The sequence below is a fragment of the Ambystoma mexicanum genome, chromosome 12 (assembly GCF_040938575.1).
Source record: "Ambystoma mexicanum isolate Mex_15411 chromosome 12, UKY_AmexF1_1, whole genome shotgun sequence".
NCBI lineage: Eukaryota > Metazoa > Chordata > Amphibia > Caudata > Ambystomatidae > Ambystoma > Ambystoma mexicanum.
Genome location: NC_090936.1, coordinates 638,040,498 through 638,060,611, shown reverse-complemented (window position 1 = coordinate 638,060,611; position 20,114 = coordinate 638,040,498). Strand labels below are relative to the sequence as shown.

General features: G+C 45.6%; 1 protein-coding gene across 3 annotated transcripts in view; it reads left to right on the top strand.

Annotated features, from left to right (window-relative positions):
• Positions 1-20,114, top strand: part of WASL (WASP like actin nucleation promoting factor) — a 619,654-nt gene that overhangs the window by 500,079 nt on the left and 99,461 nt on the right. The window lies entirely within an intron of this gene.

Below are 20,114 nucleotides of genomic sequence, written 5' to 3'. Positions count from 1 at the left end.
GAGTAGTAATTAATGGTTGTTTCTCCTGTATACTACTCCTATCTGCTTTGCAGATCCAATTTTTTTATATTCTTTCCTTTCTTAAAGGCAAACATGGGTTTGGCTAGGGTAGGTAGATTTAGTTGAAGCAAATACCAATGTTTGGCTATTATCTTTTTTCTTATTTTGTTGTGTGTTGAATGTTAATGCACATACAAGTCAATCATTTGATGGTCTTTGTTCATTATCTTTTTTTTTTTTTTTTAAACTTCTTTTTTATTAGCTTGACAGCACAACAAAGAAAAACAGAGGGAGTCACATAGCACCAGTGCAGAAAGCACGCAATGAGAGTTACAGGCAATACAATTTGTATCAAAAGATGACGTTTTGGGAGAATGGAGAGTACAAGTTATTAACACATACATTTTAACATGGCATCCACTATGGGGGACCGCCTGGGGAGGCAGTGGCGGAAGTTGACGGTGAGGCCAGGGCAGAGATATAGTCTCGAAATCTCGGCCAGACATCCCTCGGCCTGGAGCGGGAACACTGCATCGCACTCCAGGACTGCTCGGTGTCGTGAGCCCATGTGACCGAACCAAGCCATTGTGTGTAGGTAGGGGCTCTAGGGCGGAGCCAACATAATAATATGCAGCGAACTGCCAGCAGCATACAGAGACCCGCCAGTTTCTTAGAATCTCGAGGCAACTGAGGGAAGTCATGGAAAAAACAATGCAGTGGGGTAGGGGTTATCGGGTGTTCCAGAATGTCAGACAATGTAGAGCAAATATCTAACCAAAATTGGGATAACCGGGGGCAGAGCCACAACATGTGCATATAGGAAGCTTGGTCTGCGCCACACCTGGGACAAGAGGGGGGTTAGCATCGGACATACAATGAAGTCTCATAGGTGTATAATGATATCTGTGCAGGATTTTGAACTGGATGAGTTTGAATTTAGTGTTGTAGGAAACCTTGTGGGTGCGGGCGCACATCCGAGCCCACCTCATCAGTGATCACTGAGCCAAGATCCCTCTCCCATTTGCGTCGAAGCTCGGTGAAGTGGGGAGCCGCTCTGGACTGTAGTAAGGAGTAGAGCCTCGACACTTTGCCCCTGAAGGAAAGATAGGCGCAGAGCTCCTCCACTATCGGTTAATCCGGGGGCAAGGCAGGGAAGTCTGAGTATCTGGCTTTGAGGTGTCCGCGGAGTGACGAGTACTGTAGCCACACCGTGGGTCGGCGCCTGAGTAGGGGGGGGAGGTCAGACCATTCTATGAAGTTCCCCTGCTCGAAGGCGTCGCGCAGAGTCAGGAAGCCCGCAGTGGCCCAGCGGGTGACCACTGAGAGTGGAACGTGCGGGACACCGGGCAGGAAGTTCCACAGTGGGAGATCCCCGTGGAACGGACAGGGAGTGTCAACCATGGACCAGAATTTGGACAAGGCCAGGGATGTGCTGGTAACTGGAGATTCGCAGAATTCGGATCAGGGGGGATCGGCTGGAAGATCAGGGAGCCAATCACACGATCACACACAGACAGCCTCTCGAGGCGAACATGTGGGGGGGGGTCAACAGTATTGAACCAAAATGCCGCAAACTGTGATTGGGCCACCACCCAGTATCTGACAAAGTCGGGTGCGCTAAAACCTCATTCATTATCTTTTTTAAATAATATCTCCCGGTGTTGGTACCTGGCTCTTTTTTTGGAGTTTCTAAGTAGTTTAGATGGACATCCTCTCTCCTTTAATCTGTTTTCAATAATATTAGATTGTTTTCCAAAGTCCTCTAATTGGGAACAGTTTCGGCGGGCTCTAAGAAACTGACCATATGGGATATTGGATTTAAGCGCCTGTGAATGGAAACTTTCATGATGGAGGATGGTGTTCCTATCTGACTCTTTCCTATATAAATCCACCAATAGAACACCATTGGCTTCTTTAATCAGTAGATCCAAAAATGGGATCTCCTTGTTATTTGACTGTATTGTGAATTTCAGGTTAGGATTTAACTCATTTTATCCACTTAAAGAAGGCAAGATGATCGCCTTCTTTGCGATCCCATATTATAAGGATGTCGTCAATGTATCTTTTATAGAATTTCAACGCTTTTGTGAAAGGATTGTGGTCTGCCAAAATGTTGCACTCTTCGAAGGCCCAGATATATAATGTTGCATAATTAGGGGCAAATGCTGCACCCATCGCAGTACCTTTTAATCTGCATAAAATGCAAATTCTTAAAGCGAAAGACATTTTTTGTCAAAGCAATCTCTAAAAGCTCAACTAAGAAGTCACTAGGTACTGTATCTTTGTCTGCCCTTTTCTCTAAGCATTTCTTAATGACTCTTAATGAATATAATTGCGGAATGTTGGAATATAGAGACTCAACATCAAGAGTGATCAAAAGGTCACTATCCACATTAAAAGGTAAGAGTTCCAAAACGTGGGTTGAGGCCCACTTGGCCTTCCACGTTAGTCGCTTGTTTTCAGTTCACCAAACGTTCTTTCACAGTTAAACAAAAGTTCACAAAGGTCTCCCTCTGTCTGGCTCAGACTTCGCAATCACAGCACTGCTTCCTTCCCCAAGCTTCATTCACATTCGTTAGGGGTTCCCCTCCCGTAACTTATTTCAAATTCCAGGTCTCCCTTAATTGGGTTCAGACCTTTCAATGATGTTGAAGGGTTTTTCACAGACCTCCGCAGGACCACTTTGACTTTCACTTCAGCTCTCCCTTATGGTATTTGCCCCACTGTCTCTTGGTAGCTCCTTAACACAATCAAAAATGTTTAAAGAAATCTTTCTCTTTAAAGCATCCACCATTTGTGGCACACCCTCTCCCACCTTCCCTGCAGCTCTCTGGCCGGCCTCTGTTGGCCCTCTTCCTGCTCCCACCTGCAGGGCTAAAAACCTTGGGGTCATCCTCGACTCCACACTCTCCTTCTCTCCTCACATCTCCGACGTCTCTAATAAGTCACACTACCAGCTGCACCTCCTCAGAGGTATTCTTCCTCTCCTCTCCTTCCCCCAAAAGCTCACTGTCTCAAGAGCCCTGGTTCTCTCTAAGCTGGACTACTGCAACAGCCTCTATCCAAACCTTCCTGCCTCTACTCTCCGCCCTCTGCAACTTATCCAAAACAGGACTGCGAGACTTGTCCTTGGCCACAAGCCCTGGGATCGTATCTCTCCAAGACTGAAATCTCTGCACTGCTTCCAAGTGACTGCAAGGATTAAGTTCAAAACCCTCCATAGGGCCGCTTTACCTTCAACTCTCTCTTCCTAAATACCTTCCTTCTTTGGCTCTTCGCTCATCTGCCTCCAACTCCCTCAGGGTCCGCCGCTTCTCCAAGCAACGAGTTGGTGGTCGATCTCTCTCTTCGGCAGGGGCCTCCCTCTGGAACAGCCTTCCTGCCTCCCTGAAACTTGGAGAACCATCTCCGGTTCTGGAAACACCTCAAAACCTTCCTCTTTGCTTCCTCTGCCTCTCTCCCCTGCTGAAATTCCTGTCCGAATCTGCACTGGTTACCTGGACACGATGGGGCCAGGTCCCACCCTTTGCACTCCTCCCCTGTGGGCGATTTCCTTTCGCCGGACCGCTCTGCTACTCTGTATCACTGGCTTCACAGTTATCAGTAAGTTTAAAGTTCACTACTGGTTTGCTTTCTTTCACGTCTCATCAGCACGCGCGCAACCTTCAGTTGTGACATACTTTTGCGGCTTCGATCTTTCCTTGACACAAGCCAGACTTTCATGTCGTTAGCTAACTTGCCAGTTGTGTGCATTCCTTTCTTTTCTCTGCGGCTTTGATTCACGAGTCAAGGTTGACACCCACAGGCTTGGCCTTGCCTTCCCAACTCTGCCATTCACCCGGGAGGGTCGCTGGCATCCTTGAAACACAGTGCAGGCTTCTTGTCTGCAAAATGGCTTTCTTCGTGTATCCTTCATGGTTTCACAGAGGCAGGGATCTTTAGGGTTTCCCTACCCCTCGCTCTGGTCCCTCGATCGGCGGTCCTGCTCATGTGGGTTCACCCCGGAAGATCTGCTCCTTCTCGTGTATCACCTTGCTCAGTGTCTCAATGTTCCACCTTTTATCCGTATGGGGAAGCTAATGGGTATCAGATGTATGTAATTAAGGTCAAGTGCCCGACTTTGCCTAACCTTTTTAACGGGACATGTCCAATGAGATATGCATGTGTTAGCCTCTTTAGTCTCTCTCAGGCCTCTTCCTCAGCCCAGTGTTATGTGGAAATGGGGAGGGGGAGTTGTTTCTGATAATAAAAGGGCAATGCCTTTAGCCTTCTCGTTCTCACCTTAGGACCACAGTGATGTGCATGATATAGATGTAGTGGCGTTCCTAATTTATTCTGATGGGGAATATCAGGGTAACTGTAATGAATGGGCGGTTGTTCTGATTTCCCTAGTCTAAGTGAATTATTTGGGAAAGACAGTCGGGAAAGAGAAGAAAGGTTTGGTTTACGTTTGGACTTGGATGGTCTTCCTTCCTTTTGAGGGGAAGTCAAGGGGTAAGGCGGCGTCTGGATGACAATACCCAACAAAAGCCTCTGTGACTTCACCTTCCTCACTTCTCTTCCCATTGGATACCGCGTTCTACCCAGGGTACTCTCCCAGGCGCAACCCCCGACTCCCTTACCCAGGTGATCCTCCCACTCTGGTCCACCCCTGGGTTGGGATCCGAGGGCGACAGCGCTCCTCTGGCCACCTGAATAGAGGACTCCTGGGGTCTACATGGGAGAATACCCCTAGGTTTCTTACAGAGTAGACATGACATTGACAAGCAATCACTCTGCACTTGCACGTTCTGAACAATCACAAGGCTTAGGTTTGTCTCCCCTCCTTTTATCCTAATTATTTGTACCATTAATTCAATTATTTATCATTATTTTTATTCATTGTTTACATTCCCCTGTCCCCACCCTGTTGACCTGTGGGCGCTTTCAAACAGTTTTTGCTAATTAAGCGCCTAGCAAATGACCAATAATTAAATTGAAGAATTAAAGATGGAACAAAATGGTGTGCGGGTAAGCGAAAACTAAGGGAGGAACAATAATCAATATTTGAGAAAAGAATACTAGAAACAGTTTACTTCCGTTAAAAGTTAGGAATGGGCAGGCCTTACAAATATTAAATAACAAAGCGAAAGACCCGAACTGTAGATGAGATTTGAGAAGGAAAAGGGAATCAAATATAACACTAAAATTAAGTTGTGGTTGAAAGTGATATGAGACAGAGGGAAAAAGATTGAAGGTAGAATATGAGCTGAGATTTTAGACTATTGTGAGTCAGTTTTGGAAGAATTCCGATAAAGAAAATTTGCCATCCAAGACTGAATTGAAGAAAGGCAAACCGAAGTGTTAGAATGCAGAGACTCTGAGAAAGATGACGAAAACATTTGTGAGTCATCTGCATAGAAATGATAGGAGAAATTAAAAGTGTGCAGTGTGTTTTGGTGTTCCTGTGACTGCCAGGAATCTTTCTTCTGCTGACACTGCTGGAGTCTGTCTACCACTTCTCTTACTGTTTCCTGGAGGAAGCAGTACAAAACATCTTTCCTATGCGGAGCGCGCAGTGTGTTTTGGTGTTTGGGTGTGAGGGAGTGAGGAGTGTGGCCACCCTCACGGAAGAGACCTTGAACTGTACAGACCCTCCTGGTGCTTGCGATTGCCCTCCACCCCCTCACACATGATTGCAACTGCGCCATTGGAAGTCTGTTTCTGATGCAAACAATCAGAACTTGCTCGCAACGGATCATCAACGTGTAAGTAAAACAAAAAACACAAACACTGGCAATGAAAGCGGGACTGTTCTATTGATAATGTGCGTGAGATTGCAACTACCATTGCTTCTACGCACCTAAAATCTGGCTGCAAAATTGGCAAACAGTTGCCGCATATGAAAGTCGAAGCTCGGACCACATTAAAACATCTACCTTTCTTGCCTGATCCCTTACCTCGTTCCTTCGAGGGTTCCTTGGCTCCTGCGGGGATCGCCCCGGAGGCTCTGGGTGTGTGCGCCGCGGCTCCCGAGGTTCCCGTTTTGTGTTCTGAGAGAGGAGAGGGGAGGGGACTGGTGGCGGACCGCACTGAGCGGATGCCTGGTGCGTGGGGGGGGGGAAGTTTCATCGGGTTGCCCTCTTCTGGAGCTCGAGCATGGAGGGGGGGGCTTGTATGGACGTGGACGCCTGCGGTGAAGACCCGGCGGTGGGGATTAAAGCGGCAGCTTCAGTACTGACTGTTGTCCCACTTGTGACCGAGTCGCAGACGCGGGGCGAATCTGCAAAGTTCTGTGGCTCCTTGCCTTCCAGTGCTGACACCCCGCCACTAGGCTTGTCCTGTGGTGGTGAGGCACGTGCAGTCCGCTCGCTCACAGCGCCTGACTGCTTATTCCCTTGTTGGTTGGGTGCACAGGACAGGAAGACTTTACTTGATCCCCTCTATCTGAATGTAGCAAAAATTATGGTGCTAGCCTCGTGCTCTATTAAGCTGTTAGGCTCTTCAAATGACAGCCTCAGCAAATTAAATTGGATTAAAAGACATGACACGGTGCCTGGCAGGAGCCCTCTCGCCTCTCAATCCAAAATAAACACTGAAAGCGCTTGCTCTCAATCTGATCTAGCACCTCGCTCTGATAAAAGTATCATCTCAATGGAAGATGAAGTGTTCTGCCCCCTAAACTTACACACATATGCTAAATGGAAGAAGTGATCCACCAGCACCCTTTAATAATAGAAGGAGCTCACTCGAAGTGGTGACCAGAATTCTGGAAGGTATCACTCAAATAAATAAGACCCGTAACTTCAATAGCAATTGTGCTCCCACATTAACAAGACCTGAAAGAGCCCTGTCACCTTCAGAGTGTTTTACTGAAGAGATGCTGGAATCTAGGGGTAATACCCCTCGCGCAGATTTAGATCAAACGCGGAAGGCTGTATCAAAACGCCAAAGACAAGTTGACCATACCCCTTCCCCCGCTCTAGCCTGCTCACAAGCAAGAAATCCTCCAATGGCAAACCAGAACCAGTCTTCCATCAAAAACACTGCGAAAGTGAAACGAGTATTATTTCACAATAAAGAAGATGACGAAATGTCTGACACCAGTTCATCGCCTCTGAAATCTGCTCAACTGACTCTTCCATCATAGAGCGGGACTATCCAAAAGTCAAACGCTTAAAAGTGAGACAGCCCACAAAAGAGCAACATCCTGATCCGAACTTGATCGAGAGATTTATCAAGGACCTGCAACTGATCCTGATGTCTTCCATGGCCATCACGATTGCCCCATTTCTAAAATTATATGAACAAATGAACGACAACTCTAAGGACTTGGCAACGTTGGTTGCGCTAATGAATTCAAAACTAATAAACATGGAAAGAGACTTTAATACATCAAGTAAGGAAACCATAGCAGCAAGGAAAAACCTACACTCATGACTTCAATCATAGACCAAAAAGAAAACAATAGATTTGACAAATTACTAGCTGAGATCGCCAGAGAAGCTCTGAGCCTGTTGAAACATAGTCGGGCAATGCCGAACGGCAAACAAGACCGTGAGATGCTTGAAAGAAAGTGCATGCCAAAGGAAACTGTCGTACACCTTGCACCCCTGAACAGAACCTTGGTGCTCCCAAACTTTCCTCTGATAACGCTCGCCTTAACGGGACTCAAATCTCCACGAAGAGCCTCGAGCTAGATGAAGCAACAAGTCCTTTGGTAGCCGATTCTAATCTCCCGGCGGGAACTGTCAGTACTCAAGAGCAAAATTCTCGAACAGAATTAACCCCATCCTGAACATCCCTGGACCAACAAAACCATGGAAGTGTGGACAAAACCTTTCTAGCCACTCCACAAACGGAGAATTGTGAGGCCTCTACCAAAACAACAGAAGGATCCTCTACAAGTATGAGCTTTGCCAGTGCCCTGGAAACCAGCAGAAGACCATGTAACCCTGCATCTCTGAATCCTCAAAATCCCTCAACGTCAGCCACAGAGCAGAGTTGCACTCGGGATCCACTGGCAATACTCACACAGATGCCAATGGAAAAAAACAGGTATATATGACATATTTAAAGGAGCTGCCTCCCGCAAATTAGCAGCAACTGGAAAAATGCCAGAACAAACCAAAAAAACAGTTCTCTGCGCAATCTATGCCACTGACGGCCAACAAAAACAGCTTTACAGCCAAGACACGCAATGGAACTGACTCTCAAAAAACAGGAGTAAACTGAGCTAAACCTGATCAAATAAAAAAACAAAAAAATCAACGACTAAAGAAACAAGAGAGGCAACGACTCAAGAAAATGTTTGCGAAATTTAAAAACTGTCAATGTCACTGTTCACAACAGTAACTCAGAAGTGCCACGTCAAACAAAGACTACAGACTTCTCACCAGAGCCCTCGATTGCTGACACGGTCAAGGGCCTGGGCACACAAAACAATGGCGAAGACCCCCTAATTGACCTCATGGACCTGTCTGTATACAAAGACCTAGTAACCGAGGATAAAGATGTGGAGACGAACGCGGGTGCCGGCTCGGCGGTTCCACAACACTCTCTACCTGGATCCAAAGGCTGAGTTCAAGTGCCCATTCAAATCCCAGATGGAGTCACTAGACTCTGCACTCTGTTCGAAAAACTGACCACCCAAGATATCTCTCTAGCAGAGCCACTGAGTCCTGACTTCAAAACGCTGGAATACAGGCGCAAAGCGCTTGCTGAAATATGGAAACCCTCGAGACCTAAGCGTAGACGTATACCTGAGGGACTCTGTCCCGTTTTCTTTCAATCACAGTGTTAAGACTTATGAAGTCACCAAAAACACTCAAGTGCCCAAAAGTAACGAAAGATCTGCCGCCAACCAGGCTAATGCCCAGAATAAAACCGCTACTCTAAGTGAGCTAAAGACTATGTATAAGAGTGACAGTAGCGGTAGAGGCAAAGACCAAATGTCACATAGGGCTTTGCTTGAACGCATCGAAAGTAGCGACCAACTAATACTCAACAGGTCCAACGTCTTACGCTTATTTAACTATGTGCCATCACTCAGAACTATTCAATCAGAGGATATACAAACAGTTGAATTCCCAGAAGAAGCCCACAATGATAAAACTATCCTCCACTTTAGATCTAAAATAGTTCTGAATATAGTATTAGATGCAGCCCCAGTACTTATGTCATTGGGCTTTGACATTTTGGAAGTGCGGGACAAAGCCAAAACCGAATATGATCCTGAAACTATGAAAAACACAAGAGGTGCAAAGTACCCTCTGTTAAACGTGACACTGAATAAACAACATCTATACGCACGGCAATCCCGAGAGTGAGCGACTCTCTTGAACAAACTAACATAGAGAAAATGATGCCTGCTACCAGTGCAACTCTCGAACCCATGGGAAATCTGACCAAAGAGGATAACATCCAAATTACAATCAAAGGTGACACCAACTTGGACTGCAGTGAGGTCTCTAACGACTGGTGCTGGTTGGCAGCAGCTCTTAGTAGACCTATAAGATCATAACATGAAGAGAAAGAGGAGCCACTCTTGTTTAAGATTGGATCATGGAACACCAGAGGCTTTTCACATTTATTTCAGGACCCATGGCCAGCTGACCTTGACAGTCTGTCTCCAGAAAACTTGGCTGCACATCTGCCCGACTTCAGACATCTATGAAGTAGCAATTAATCCTGCCTTTGAAAAAACTAGAGGAAGACCAATTGTTGGCTTACTAACATTTGCAAAAAAAGGCTTGGGCTACTCGCCATTCATACAGGTAACTACGATCACCGTAGCTGAGAAGCTAAACGACATCTCCAACCACCTCAATGTCATCAATCTATATTGGAACCACCTGCAAGCCAGCAAAATGACATTCATAGACCAAGTCTCCCGAGTAGTTGACGAACTCCTGTTAGCGAACGAGACAACAAACATCATAATTTGCGGAGACTTGAATATTAATTGCTTGTCTATAAACAACAAAAATACAGAAGTCATTTACAAACATAAGTCTGGCCGCAAGGTGGATGGTGGAGATGGATGTGAGAAACCTCGCCAAGTTAAATGGAAACACCATTGGCGACATACCGGCTAACCCAACATGGAGGAGAAAAGAGCAAAACTCTACTCTAGATTACTTTTTCGTATCCGAAAAATTCCATCAAATGACTTCTTCCTTGCTCATAGTGCCTACGATGCACAGTGATCACGAGATGGTGATTCTGTCTATTGCAAGCTTAAGGCAAATGGAACACGGGCCATGGAATCATCGAATATTGGTGGAGCCAAACAGAATAAGACTGAAAATCCAAACAGAAGTGTCTATGATTAAAATCATCTACATCGATGACAAAACTGGAGTGGAATACGCTCACCTGCTCCAACAATTTGTGGAAAAAAAGCAGGGCCTGAGAAAGGTCGGCTTTGCCAATAAACACAAATTTGATGCAGAGGTGTTGCGACGGAAGCGGGCCCTACGCAACTCCATAAGAAACATAAGAGCTAAGGACGTCATGGGCTACCTGAATGAAAGCGCATCGCCAAACAAAAATATAAAAACTGGCTGAGAGCCCACAAAGCCCTGATGTTCCAAAATGATGCAGAACACCTGATGGAAAAGATGGGAAATAAAAACTTGGCTGAGTTTTGGAAGATTCTGAATAATGAAGGTGCCCCCCAATCAGCATTAATAACCAACATGGTACCTGAAACAGTGTGGATATCTCATTATTCCGAGCTCTACCGTAAAAAAGGCAGTTCGACGCACCACTCAACATTGACAATGGAAAGATGGAACCTCAACTTCACCATAGAAGAGGTACTGCTGATAATCAACGTCAGTACCTCGCGGGCACCTGGGCCTGACGGCCTGACTAACTTCACTCTAAAACAAAGCCCTGAACTATGGGCTGAGGTATGCAAAGAACTCTTTAACAGAATCTGTAGTCGGTGTGTCACTCCAAAATAATGGAAGAAAGCCATAATAGTTCCCATTTTCAAGAAAGGGGAATCTCTTGGAACCCAAAAACTATAGGCCCATAGCGCTCTTGGATGTGCTGGGGAAAGTTTATGCCTCAATGCTACAAAAGAAATTGGTAACCTGGATTTCAGATAGTGGCCACATGGATGCACGACAGACTGGTTTTGTCAAGGGAGTCTGATGTGGCTTAAACCTCCTGCTTTTAAACCGGTTAAAAATTGAATCTATAAGATCAGGGAGAAAGGTCTACTTGGCTCTGATCGACTTCTCCCAGGCCTTTGATTCCATTGATCGAGAGCTCCTTTGAACCAAGATGTCAAATTGGGGATGCCCTGACAGCTTATTAGCCGCAATGAAAGAACTCCATACCGCCACTTCCATCAAGTTACGATTAGATCAGCGCGGAACCCTAACAAAGGAAATTAAAAGCTTCTGCGGAGTGAAGCAGGGATGCCCATTGGCGGCCATAATATTCATTCTGTTTCTGTCTGACATAAGCAGCGCAATTGACGAGCCTCGATCATTTTCGCCAAAAATTAACGGGTCCGCTCTAAGCTGTATGTTATACGCGGATGACCTGATCTTGTTAGATTTAACACTGATCGGTCCCAGCGAAAAATGAACGCAGTAAAATGCTATGTGGAGAGTAATGGTTTGGTCATCAACAATGCAAAGAGTGAAATACTAACGCTACAGAACTTACATAGAGGTGGACACGGACATGATAAAACATTCAAGTGGCACCTAGGAAAAGAAACTGTAGGCACTGTAGAAACCACTAGATACCTTGGGATGCAGATTGACGATTGACACAACTATAAACGATAAGCATTGGATGGAGACCGCTAAAACAAAATGTCATCAATTTGCCAACCAGGCTTTGATTTTGAACAGAAAATACGGGAAGTTCTCATTAAAGCCAGTAATAACTTTTTACCAACAGATGGTCCCAGCCTTGATCTATGGGGCGGAAAACGCTTTTGGATGCCCGGAAAAACTTTGGTCAACCCTGGAACACATATTTTGGGTGAAAACTCCATCTACCCAATAACACGTCAACAGCTTGTATACGATATGAGTTGGGGTTAATCTCTATCAAAGCCCGTATCTGCTGGAACACCCTTGCGTTATACAGGAAAACCACTCTTGACAACTGTTACTCCGCAATTTAAGATTCTGAGCAATTCAAGCAGCGGAAACCCAGAGTGTCTATTATCCTTATGGAGCGCAAGATGGGAGGAGCTGCTGACAATGTATGAAACCGATCTCCTATCGCTCAGAGATCACCTAGACTCAATGAAAAAAAAGATCTGGAGACTCGATTGGATCTTTACTGGCAAAGAAAGAACCGCCACTAAACTAATGAAAGACGTACCGTGGGAAGCTCGAGCGTACAATAAACCTCCAAATTATGTAGCCCTGTTTCCTGACAATAAGAGAAGATCAACATATATGCGCTTTCGTCTAAACCTGCTAAAGACCAAAGACAGAACTAAGAACTGGGCTGGTATGGATAAGACGAATGTGAAGTGCAGTCTGTGAACTCTATGAAGAAACGACCAAACATCTCGTCCTATTTCGACCCCAAAGAACCAAACGTTTTGGCCCCTTGATTGCAGATCTGCCTACAAGGAATGCTGAAGAATGGTGGCACATGATATACATTGGAGATAACAAACTGACATTTGCTCTAACGCTGTTCCTAGAGGAGATTGAAGAACGCCTGGAAATTACGTATCCTCTCTGCACAAGGGGAGATGGGGTGGCTGCAAGAACCTGATTGACTGAGGGGGAACTTATTCTATGCACTTCAGATGGAAAAACTGGATTTTTCTTACTTCTTTTTTAAAGGCTTGTAAAGGCCAATAAAAATAAAAGAAGAAAGAATAAAAATAAAAGAAGAAAGAAAAATAGTATAGAGAAAGAACCTTGAGCGAACACAAAATTGTAATGGGTAGGGAGAAGATGAGGCTGGCCCAGGAAACCTGATGGGTGTGAAAGAAACCATTTGCGGACACGACAGAAGTGTCAAGTGACTGGAGACTTGGAGCGAGAATAGCATAGTCAATGGTGGCACAACCAGCAGATGAATCAAAGTAAAACGAGCAAAGTGCTTGTTGTGGCGAGCAGAAAGAAGAGAATCATGACACAGAATAAGGCAATTTTCATGGAGTGGAGTGAGGTAAGATTGCAGGGGCGGAAGGAAAGACTTCATATTTTCATAGACGATTGTCAAGAATTTGGGAGTTATAAGGGAGATGGAACACATTTGATTTAATAGACCAGGGTAGTCAAACTCCAAGCCTCAAAGGCCAGAATATGGATGAAGCCAGTTTAAAAAAAAATAGGTCTTATGGTAGCAGAGGGGAAAACCAGTGTTAAGATTCCTGAGAGTTACTGATCTACTGTAGTGAGGTGAGATGTCTGGCGAGGAACTGTCTTTAGATTAGAAGCCGCAGATCACACATCAGCAAGGAAAAATTGGACGAGGTGAAAAGAGGCATGGCGCAGCAATGCTGTAGAAGAGCTTGCAAACACCCAGCGTAGTGTTAACACCCTAGAAGAGATGAGCCACTCAAATAGAAAGGTTCCACAGGAAGAGCTTCTGACTCAGAGCAGGTCAGACTTTGAGGTAGAAGATAGACTTGGTAGACTTTAAGAAGCAAATCTCTGCTAAGAGACCTAAAGAGAGCTGAGGATGTAAGACATGCCATGGAGTTGAATGGCACAGGTTGCATGAAAGCAATGGTGGGTTCAAATGAATAGTAACAATCTGAGTTGCATGAGTGTGAGGAGCCATTGGCGTTGCATACTGCTAAGCATGTTGTTTATAGAACCGACAACAGTCTGAGAGGACTGAATGGGTGAAGTCACTCAAGGCGAGTGATGAGTCCTTTGAGTTGCATGCAGGGACATATGGCCATAGACCCTGCAACAAGAGAATGACTGAAAGAGCACACACTCATTTGAATTGCTGTTGGGAAATGGTGTCCAACGAAACATGAGGCAGATTCAGGTGTGTTTATAGTTGTATGATGAGCAAAGTGTTTAAAAACCCAGCATCAGTAACAAGAATTGAAACCGTAGTCAATAGAGTTGCATATTGGTACACGTGGTGTAAAAATCTATTGAGGCCCTAAATGAGGATAAGGAGTTGAATTTTTTGTGTTGAATGCCAGGGTCTGTTCAAAGGATCTTCAACAATGAGACATTGAGAAACCATTTGAATTGCATTCTGAGCAAAGACTCAAATAGTGACAACCGTAGAAAAAATGAAGTTTGAATTACATACAAAGCTCTACAAATGAGACATTATTTTACAGTTTCTTGTACTGAAAGGTAAACTCATCATTTGTATTCCATATTGAGAAATGACCACAGAAAAAAAAACAATCTGTGTGTATGTGAGAGAGAAATCACTTCAACTTCATTTTGGGAAGAGGAGTTAAAGACCCAACATCAATCTAAAAAAAACTAATAAATGTATGTAGTCTTGATGAAAGTGACTAAGAAGCTCCATCAGACAACGTTCTTGGATATGCCATGCAGGTTAAGGGAATTCACAAGATCGCTCAGATCCCTGAGGAAGGGGTCCAAAGAGATCAGATAAGAAAGCAACTGGATGCCAACTGAGGTGTTGCCTCTCTCGGATGCTGAGATCCTGAACTGTAGTAACAGCCAGGAAGTGAACTTTAATACGCTAAGAATTTTTTTTTTTATTGTGAAAAGGAGTGCCATCTCTTTTCTAATGGTCTTCTTCCTCCCAGTGATTCCTCATCTATGATATCCATCTCCGAGCGCCGGCTGCTCTTTGGAAACATTACTGGCTCCAATGGGGAGCAGTGCTGCTCCATGTCGGTTACACTCAAAGCCTCTACGCGCCCCACGCCTGCTAGTATATATAAAGGTGCTGCACCCGATGACCCTGGTTCCTTTCTCCTGCACTCTCTGCTCGCTACTAGGAACACAGCTCTTGGCTAATTCTTGGATTTGTGCAACATTTTTTCTTTGTCTCGGATGAGTTATGATGCTGAATTCGATGTCTTTGGAGATTCAAACTCTGCGCCGATTGTGGGCACCAAATGTCTGTGTCGCACCAGCACCACATATGCTTTCACTGCCTTGGTGAAGGTCAAGACGCACAGGACTGCTCGTTGTGCCAGTCAATGCACCCGAATGCCCTTCGAGAATGTGAAGCAAAGCTGTTTCATCGTTCTCCGCATGGAGGTAAGGAATAAGCGGACCTGCTCGAAATCGGCACTGTGGAGTGGTCCGATCTATTTAAAGCTAAACTGAGCATTTGATAGATCATTTCTTCAATATTCTTTTTGTCTTCTAGATGATGGATATAAGGTTCTGGAAATATGATGTAAAGAATTTGTTACTGATGAAGGGTGTTTACCCGAAACGCGTAGAGCTCTGAATCAGATGCTGTATGACATTTTTGTGTATTTGATGCTCCTGCCTTTTGTAACTTTCTCTTAAAAATGTATTTCCATTGTCTATAATTGACTATTTTCAGTCTAGTGGTGTGCAGGGGGCGCGAGGGTCCTTAAGTTTAGGATTCTCCTCTCATTTTGTATTAGTGGGCCTTGTGCCCGGGCAGTTCCACTCAGTCTATGTAACATACAACCTGTGGCCCAACATATTGTCCTTATATAGGTGTGCCCCTTTGGTGAATCTAGTAGCTGTTTTCTTTGGAGCGGTTCCCTGTCCAAAGGGACAAAAAGAAAAAGCACTTCAAGATGTCGACCAGAGTTCTTATTTATTTTTATTTATTTATTTGGCATTTATTTGCAGTGCACATAACCCATAGGGATCTAGGCGCTAGTTTCATTGTGAAAGGGCAGGTTATTTATAACACGCTCATTTTTTTAAAAAAATTTTTCTCCAAGCGCAGGTCCGGGATTCGATCCTGTTTGCGCTTAGCGTGGTCTTGCTTCCAAGACCCACGCCTTGCCACAGAGCTATCCTCCTATCCACTCAGGTCCACTCGTCTTTGTCCTTGAAGAAGAGGAGCCACCACACCAAAGAAGCCCAGGAGCAATAGGTCATGCAGGTACCTTTTCTGACTAAGTCCTCTTCACCAGAGGAAATGGAGGCTTTCTGTTTGAAGATGCTTGACATCTTTGCCAAGGCCCCGGCAGGTCTGGCCCAGACGCCTGTGGCGTCGGTGTAAGGCTCCGCCTTCAGCCTAATCAATGGATCCCTCCACGCTTGAAGGAGCCAGCAGGAAGTCCACAGTACAACATGACACAAGAAAAGGACGCACTGTTCTGTATTCGGATGTTGTGTATTGTCCAGTGGCGCCGTCGGAGTAGCGAAGGAGTTCCTCCCACTCCCAAGAAGGGCATATGTCCCATTTGGAGAACACTTATGATGAGGAGCATGATGCCGCTTTTTGTCTGGTGCCCTTCACACCAGGGAGATGAGACTTCCCAGAGGAGTTTTACAGGGAACAGGAGAACGTGGTGGACCTAGCAGCTGACTTGCAGGAAGCGAGAGGCCTGGACACTTCTCCAGAGGTCGACATGATGCCTGCTGCCACACCTGGCAAACCACAGGCTGCTTTTCAGCGCCTGATGTTGAAGGTAGTTGACACACCCTGGCTGTTGGTCCGTGTGAGGCCTAAGGTGCAATATGACCTATGCAACATTTTGGGTGAGGGTGCTAGGGGGGAGACCTTGCTGCCTTTCCATTAGGCAGTGTAGGGGACCTGTGGTGGAACTGTGGGCCAAACTGGCATCCGTCCTCACAGTGGGCTATGACTTGGGAAAGAAGCACAGGCTGACCCTTTCAGACCCATTATTCCTCTCTGCCCAGGCTTCCCCAGAGTTTGGTAGTGCATGTTGCTACTAGAACCCCCAAGTCCACAATTTTTCAATCATTGTCCGCGGATAGGGAGAGCAAACGGTTGGATGCGTGGGGCAGGAAGATTTTTGCCTCGAGCCTAGGTCTCCCATGCATCAACGCCTCTTGTGCACTGGTCAAATTCTCCTTTGGTCCGTGTTGACAGAGGTGACTAGCACATCCCCGAAAAGGAAATGTGGGATGGTTTTCTGGCTATTGTTACAGATGGCAAGGAAGCCACCTATCAGATTCTGCAGTCTGGTCTGGACACTGCAGGACAATGGCTCCCAGCACTGTCTTAAGGCGCTTAACTTGCCAGTCTTCGGGCAGCCAAGCACAATGCCGTCCTACAGGGGTAGGGGGACACAACGCACCTAGAGAGCGTGCTTACTCCTCTGTGCTCTCTGAAGCCTCCCCAGCACAAAGCCTTTCTTAAGTAAGCGGACTTCCGCCATTCATCCCCTGTGGGGGGCAGGATATCTCAGTTTGGGTAGGAATGGGGAAATCCCACCTAAGACTCCTCGGCCTTGCAGGCCGTCCAGCAGCGATACTGCCTTTGCCTCTCACCCTCAAGACCACCCCCCTTGCCACCAACCATTGCCTCTGCAACCTCTTCTGCTAGAGGAGGTCCATCTGCTTCTGGCAAAAGGGACCATAGAAATGGTACCCTACTCAGAACAAGACTGGGGTTGGCGCTCAACTTACTTTCTGGTACCGAAGAAAGATGCAAATCTGAGACCCATCATGGTTCTGTGGCTTCTGAACTTGTACTTGCTCAAGGACAAGTTCAAGATGGTCACTCTAGCCCAGATCCTCCAGACCATGGATGTGAAAGACTGGCTAGTTTTCCTAAATCTCCATGATTCTAACTTTAATGTGGCCATTCACAAGAGGCACAGGAAGTATCTGCTATTCAAAGTGGGGAACTGTCATTACCAGTTCAAAGTCCTTCTTTTCGGTCTTTCTTTGGCACCCAATGTTTTCATGAAGCTGTTGGCAGTAGTGGCAACTTGCCTCAGTAGGGAAGGCATTCATGTCTTTCCCTACCTGGACGAGCCAGTTGACCATTTCTAGCATCAACACGTGTACCGCACGTGCAGCCTGTTGTACCGCTTGGGCTTATCCCTTCTTCCTGAACTACAAGAAGTCCCTCCAATTTATCGGGACGCTCGCCTGGTTTGGGGTTTCCCACTCGAGGGTAGAGTGGTCAACATCTTCAAGATGATCCTGGTTTTCCAATCTCAGACGATGGTTCTAGGCTTTTCTTGCGATTGCTGGGTCTTATGGTATCCTGTAACATGGTGTTACTGTAGGCCTATCTGTGCATTAGATAGCTACAGTGACGATTAATGCAGGGTGAAAGCACGCAGCAGAGTGCACGCCCCACATTAGTGGCACTAAGTGTTGCACATTTTGCGTTGCAGGGCACTCGTCCTGGTGTCCTCGATGGTGCTGCACTGGTTGTTTGGGAACTGCAGGCTGCACTATCCGTTACCAGGAGTTTTGGTGCATTATTCTTTTGCCTCTTCCTCTGCCTTCTCAGTGCAATGACCAGGTTAAGCAAGGCTCCCCTCTGCTGTTGCTTGACTCGCTGCACTGAAAAGAAACATGTGGCTCTGTTTGCTCTATCTGAGGATTCCCTTTTTTGGCTTTCCTGGGAGCAGAGGACCATTGTATGATTGCAACTAGTTTGGTCCCTCGGGTGAAGGATAGATAGCGCCACATCTTGTACTCTCCGGAAGATAAGTCTCAAAGCTACAGATACCGGGCAGAACTTTCAGAACAGTCCTCGGGCGAGTGCAGGGGCAAGCAGAATCTCCCCACATTTCCTATTTGGGGAGGCATCTAATTCCTTGCTTCAGTACTCATCCCCGGCTTCACAAAATAGAATGCAGACCATTGCGTTAAATAACAGATTGCAACTGAGGCAACTCGACCCTCAGTCACAGGGTTGCCTTCATTCAAACTTTTGGCGGACACCCAATCATTAGGGGCTGCCTCCTTTGACTTTATCAGGCCTTTTCCTGATATTTTTTTCAGGTATGGATTCACACCTTGAATCAAGTGACATTCAAAAACAGCATATCCGGGTTTGGCTGTTGCATACCCTCTCTATTTGTGGCAGACAGTAGCTTTGTTCATATATGGTAACATCTGTATACCATTCTCCCATAGGAAGAATACTGGCTGTTGGCCTCAGTACTGGGTTTGCACATTAAGCTAAGGGCAATCCAGTGATCGAGCAGGCTGTTCTTTACTAGAATCCAGCAAACTCGACCAAGCAATTGAGCCCACGCAGCCAGCTGTGCTCACACAGAGAACAATGGTGTTTTTGGCCACTGTAAGCCTGAGATTTACAACGACTTGTGTGCAGTCTGCAATTGTGTCCCTGATGTCTCACATCAGGGCTTATTGGGGGAGGAGTCGGATAAATTAGGTCCAGGAAAATAAAAAATTGCTTACTGGGTTTGCACAGTAAGGTAAGGACAATCCAGTGATCAAGTAAGCTGTTCATTACTAGAATCCAGCGAATGCCACCAAGCAATTGAGCCTGCGCAGCCAGCTGTGTGAGGAGGCTCACGCAGAGAGCAATGGTGTTTTTGGCCACTGTAATCCTGAGATTAACAACCACTTAGGTGCAATCTGTAATTGTGTCCCTGATGTCTCACATCAGGCTAATTGGGGGAGAAGTCGGGTAAATTAGGTTCAGGAAAATCAAAAAGTGCTTCCTTGCACTGGACATGCAGGAAGGATGTAACTTTGTTTTGCAACATTGACCAAGATATGCTCTCTGCATATTCTTTTCTTGCATTGTTTAATGGTGCAAACATGTAGGGCACTGTGGTGGATCAGTGACTGCTAAGCTTTGAAGGGTAGAGGTTAGCATTTCAAGAAATGTTTAAGCTTAGTGCATGCATTTCAAGTTTCAATCCTGAGTTGTAGGGCTCCAATGTGTTTTTGAAAAAAGGTGAGCCAGAACTAAGATTATCCTAATTAACATGAACATCATTTTTTATGGTGCTGTAATTGTGAATGTGTATAACTTGAACAGAGATCTTTTTGGGTGGTCAAGTAAAGCATTTTCACTTTTAAAGGTCTCATGACTGAAAACCATCTGAGGGGGAACTGTTATCCCTTTTCAGAATGAAAGTGAGTACGAACTAACTTCTCACAGAGAATTTAAGGTTGAGAGCAAATGCCCACTTCTAGGATTTACAGGAGCCATTGGTGCTTGGTGTTCAGTTTTTTCCCTCAAGAATAACTCTTAAGCTGATGTTTTGTGAGAAATTAGTGTAATAAATG